The sequence below is a fragment of the Babylonia areolata genome, chromosome 6 (genome assembly GCF_041734735.1).
Source record: "Babylonia areolata isolate BAREFJ2019XMU chromosome 6, ASM4173473v1, whole genome shotgun sequence".
Classification (NCBI taxonomy): domain Eukaryota; kingdom Metazoa; phylum Mollusca; class Gastropoda; order Neogastropoda; family Buccinidae; genus Babylonia; species Babylonia areolata.
The window spans coordinates 21,724,884-21,731,095 of NC_134881.1; positions in this window are offsets into that span (position 1 = coordinate 21,724,884).

Here is a 6,212-nt window from a genome sequence, read left to right on the forward strand (position 1 = left end):
AAATCTGATATGGCAGAGGTCACTAAAAAATTCCAGACGTTTTCTTCTTCTTCTTCGTTCGTGGAATGCGACTCCCACGTTCAAACGTGTACACGAGTGGGCTTTTACGTGTATGACCGTTTTTACCCCGCCATTTAGGCAGCCATACTCCGTTTGGGCGGGGGAGGAGTGTACCTGCCAGGTATGTTTCCATAACCCACCGAACGCTGACATGGATTTCGGGATCTCGAGCGTGTGTGTATTTGATCTTCTGTATGCGCGTACACACGAGATGGGTTCAGGCACTAAGCATGTCTGCACATCTGTTGATCTGGGAGGTAGGGAAATTCTCCACCCTTTTCCCACCAGGCGCCGTGGCCAGGATTCGAACCCAGGGCCCACAGATTGAAAGTCCAGCGCTTTGACCACTCGCCAGAAAATCGAGGTGTCCAAATCGGATGACAGTTCCTTCAGTGTCGTTTTGGGTCATCTTTCAGAACGGAAAACAGTCGGACGGAGTGGGGTGGGGTGGGGCAGGAGGTGTGCCGTGGGCATTGGGGTGGTTGTAGGAGAACGGGGAAGGGGTGGGGGGTGTGAAGTGATATCGCGTGAACCAGTTGTAAATTGTCTGGAAATGGGGACAGATTTTGCATATGGATAACACACTCACACTGAAGCGTGGAAATCAGCGAAGCCAGCATACAAAGCGTGTTTTTAAAAATCACACTCAATTTTGTATCACGTGTCACATAGGCCTTTTATGTACAGCCAATTTGAGGTTTAGACCAAATTTTGGTCAAAATGCTTATTTTACAGTGATACCAAATAAATGAGCGAGTCAGCAAAGTTAAGAACAGCTAAGAATGCATTGTCTGTTAATAAAAAGCTTCTCGGTAATTTTCAAAGAAATGAAAGAACATGTGAAAACTGCTCCACAAATGACATTGCTCAAGAGTTTCGATATTTGTTTTTCTGTCAGCATCTGAAAACAAAAGTGTTATGTACAGACTACTGAGCCCGACTATACACCATTTGATTCCAGTCACCGCTTTTTTTTTCTTTTATATTTTTAAATAATAAAATATTGTTACAACTTACAGCCTTTGTCGCGACTATGCATATTTCTTTTCAATGGAACTTTCTGTAGTGTTAGTGAAAATAATTTTGTCTATTTCGTAGGGTGGGGGTGCGGGGGGCGGGGGGGGGAGGTTGACTTGTTAATGTGTATTTTCTTGTTTGCTCGTGTGGACTTTTAGTGTGTGTTTGTTTGTCTACTTTTTGACATACCTCTTTCTGGTTTATATGGTGTGTGTAAAAGTTGCTGGTACGTGATGTTTCAATGCCTCCAGGGGCTCGTCAAATACACCTCCTGCCTTGCCTTACTTTCCTTGATTGTGCCCGTGCCCGTGTGATATGTCATCAAAGATGTGCCACGTTCGTTTGCATGTATGATAGTCAGTCGTGTCCGACTATGACCATCAGAACAGTTGAGGAGGCAGCTGTTGTCACGACTATATGGGTTGTAATTTGATTGTAGTGGAGAATGTCTTGCACAAGTTACATCCCTAGTCTCTCGGCCAAGAGGATTTTAGGACAGTCAGCGCTGGGATGGTCCCTAAACGCCAGCTAGCTCCCAAAGCTGCAGCACTAAGTGCCAGTGCAATCTTGCTTCCTAGTTTGAGAGTCGTAGTCCATCACACAAAAAACTAAGCTGTAAATGACTTCCCATTGTAATGGACAAACCATTGATCATACAGCTTTCACTTTGCTGTTGGCCCTAATGTAAGCTTGTTAGAATGGACTGGCAACATCAGACAGATGTTGGTTGAAACAGGAGAAGAAAAGACAAAGTCTTGATTAATGAGGGGCAAAGTACGTGCATTTTTTACGTTAAAACAAAAGAAGAAAACCGTAACCAAAAGGAAAAAAAATATATAAAAGCAATGAAAAGTACATGTATCGCTACAGTTGAACTCCCTGCTTCCCGATTTTTCCGTCTTCCCCTGCCATCCAACACAGAACAGATTGCTCGAGTCTGGCAAATAATGGTAATAATGACAACAATAAAAATGATAACACTGGTAACAATGATAATGATAATAATGATAATTATGATAACAATAATAATAATGATGATGATGATAATGATCACAATAATGATGATAATAAATGTAACAACACCGCAAGAAGACCGAGTGTCAGGGGATAGCCATAGGAGCTTTGATGCACGTGCAAGTGAAGGATCAAATATTGTCCCTGACTCTAGTGTACCAGATTAGTGTGTGAGAGGGCGTTTTGCTACAAAGAAACAAGCTCATGTTCTTCTTGGGATATAAAAATTAATTTAAGAGAGCAGTACATTTGTGCGCCATGGGCTACACCGTTTTTGGGCCGTCATTCACAAAATCAATGTGATTTCGTTTATCAGTGTTAAGATGTCATGATGATCACTGACCGGTAAAACCGATCGAATTCGTGGATTTCCAGATGTGAACCGTATCATAATTTCCTCATCATTTACAACAAACACGCCCCATTCAAAACTAAACGTGTGAAAAGCAGTCTAAAAAACCCGTGGATAATGAGAGACATAGAAGACGCCATCTATTTCAGAGATTTTCTTTTATCAACTGGAACCCGAGAAGATTTTCAAAAACAAAGAAATGCAGTAAATAACTTGAAACGTTTAGCGAAAAAGAAATATTTTCAAAAGTTGATCACTTCTAAGTCTGACAGTATGTCTCTGTGGAAAGCCATAAATCAATTGAATAATAAGAATAGAGCCACAGAAATTACATCACTCAGACATATCCACAGATAAACTTAACTCACATTTCTGTAACATAGCTACTTCAATTATAAAATCAGACAAATCAAACCTGAACTCTCTAGATGCTCTGTTAGAATTCTGTCAATCAAAAAAATTAATATTTCATCCACATTAGATATTCCTTTGATATGCGTACACGAAGTTTATAATGCCCTGATCCATTTAAAACAAACAAGTACAAGAGGTCTTGATGGCATAGACGGAAAAATATTAAAACTCCCAGCTCCTATAATAGCAGAATCCCTTACATACATATAGAATTTAACCAGTAGAGTGCCTATAAGACGTCAGCTGACGTCTTACAAAAATTATTGCCATAGTGCCCATAAGACGTCCACTAACGTCTGCATATGTTCTGATTTTTCCTTCATTGGAGTTTGGTTCAATTCACATAAACAGTCTCTGCAACAGTTAGTTGGATGTGTTTGGATTATAAAAATACTATTTAAATGAACATTCATCAGGTAGAAGACCCCTTTCTACTGGATAATAATTTGCTAACTGACCACGTGATACACACGTGGAAAAGGGGGTTGCGTCATGTGCAAAAAAATGCGTTGAAAATTGTGTCCAGTAAAGCAAATAGTCACAGTCAGCAGATTTACACAATTCTGAAAGCTCTGCTTGTGATCCTGGACAGATTTCGCGATGGAGAAGGATCTCTCTTGTCTGATGATTGGTTTGAAAACGAAGGTGATTGACAATGACAGTGACGAAACTGACAGCCCCATCTGATGGTAATTCAGTCCATCTATCTAATCAGACAGCATTTTTGAACAAGTGGCTATGATTGACAGAATAAGAGCAGCCAGCCTTGGAAGAAGGGGAGGAGAGGGAGGGGAGTGATGTAAGAAGATAGGTCGTCAGCCAGAGTTCATGAAGGGGGCGTGACTTTTAGGGAATGAGTGTGCTCACATTTCAATGTAGACTGTAGGATAGACAACCACCAAGGCTCCACGATTTTCACGAAACGCAGGTTTGGAACCTGCACTGGACGTGAAACACGTGCTTTTTGTTTTTCACGCTTTTTTTCGCTGACTCAGATTGTTGACTTGTTTGAAGAGGTGGCAAGCCGGAGGCACAGCAGACACTTTAATCAGCCCACGGGCAACTTGAAAGGAGACCGTCATCAAAGAACTTCACCCTCTCACCCCCGAAGCTCTCAGCTGTCAAAACGCTTTCCAGCTCAGTTTCCTGAGGCCGTGATTGACCTTATATGTTGACTTTACCCACCTTTGTCATTGCTGGGACAGTGATTTACTTACATGTCTGCCCGAGCTGTGATTTGTTTTCATAAACTTATAGCCTGTTTTAATTTCTTCTACAGGTATAACCTGACAGTAGGCATGCTATTTCAAGCTGTATTTTGTTTCTTTTCTTTATGGATGTTATTATGTAGAGGTGGGAATAGACTTTTTTATTGTGCAAAAATCATTATCTTGACTTTACATGCCTGAACAGTTACCTACAATCAACCTAATTGGGTAAAAGAGCCCAGATGCAGAATCTACACTCATTTTTCTTCACAAAAACGTTTACTTTCTTTCTGTATCACCTATAGCTTTTGTGCTAGAATTTTTTGTGATTTATTACCCCCGAATGCTCAAAATTCCCTGGCAAGGGGAGAGCACTTTTTTCTTTTACAAAATTCTCTGGCACTGAACTGGTTTTAAGTATTACAAAAAAATAAGATTCTCAAAACGCTCAAAACTGCTAAAGTTATTCCTATATATAAGAATGGCGATCGCTCTGAACCTTCAAACAACAGACCAATTTCTATTTTGCAAGTATTATCAAAACCCCCGGAATATCATATAAATAAACATATTCTTAAGCATTTTAATAATTTTGACTTGTTCCATCCCAATCAGTCTGGAGTTAGAGCAAATCACTCATGTCATTCTGCACTAACAAATTTAGTAGATCAATGGCTTACTAACATTAATAATAATGAAATTACTGGAGCTCTTGTTGTTGACTTTATGAAGGCTTTTGATGTGACTGATCATTCTCTCCTCCTGAAAAAAAACTAAAGATTTGTGGTTTGTCTTTGAATACATTAGAACTTACCTCATCTTTTCTCTCTGAAAGAAAACAACTTGTGTTCACAAATGGTTCAAAATCAATGTTATTACCAATTAACTATGGTGTACGTCAAGGTTTTGTTTTGGGACCTATCTTTTTTCTGCATATATTAATGACCTACCCTTATCTATCAAGACACCACGTGAAATGTTTGCTGATGGCACCACCATTCATACTAGTCATATTAACCTGTGTATCGTGTCTCTTTCTCTTCAGGAAAGTATTGACCAATTGATTGAATGGTCCGAACAAAACCACATGTGTCTCCATCCTAAAAAAACAACAACAAAATTCCTAATAATCACAACAAGGCAAAAACGTCAAAATATGTCCATAAACTGTTCGCCTATTTTCATCAAGGGCGACAAGATTGAAGAAGTTGACCACCATAAAATACTTGGCATCACTATCGATAATAATTTGTCATGGTCACATATGGAAAAAAAATCTATCAACTGTCTAAAATTAAACACTTTTGGATATTCACTGCCGAAAACTATTTGTCAGTGCTTATACAGAATCACACATTAACCATGCTTCGACAGTGTGGGATTCGGCGAGTGACAGTATTATAAAGCCTCTATTGAGTCTGCATAGAAGAGCTGTAAAATTGAATCTTATAAAATCAAATCTTCATCATTGACTATATCTGATTATAAAACTCTCGATATCCTCCCACTGAAAACAAAACTTCTATATAACAAAGGTCTTTATATGTTCAACCCCCCCCCCCACCCCCCCACTAAAGAATAAATACTTATGGTACCAATTCCAAGGATTGATCTTTTTAAATCTAGTCTGTCTTATTCAGGGGGCTGTTTATGGAATGAAATGTTATCCTGCCTCAATGTAAACACTGTAAAAGGCATCCTTAACTTTAAAAGAAACACATATATCGTGCACATTTATTGAAAAACATGTGATTATGTGACACATATCAATTATAAACAACAAACATGTATAGATTGTCAATATATACACGCCTTTCTCCTCCTCTGTCAGTCTCTCTCTATGTCTGTCTCCACTGTCACTGTCACTATATCTGTCTGTTCAGTCAGCCTCCCCTACCTTCTTTACTCTTCCCCTTGTCCGTTCTTCCTTCCCCTCTCCACAACACCCCTACCCTATTGTCCTCGTTGTTATCCATCTATCGCGATATTGTATTGTACATACGTTCTATGTTTATGTTTGCACATGCTTGTGTAATTTTGACCTTGGTGTGGTAAACTGACTGTAGCTTTTTTCTTTCTTTTTTTTTTTCTTTCTTTTCTCAATTATTATTCTTGCCGGATGTAAACAAGTACTTTGTGCTTACTCC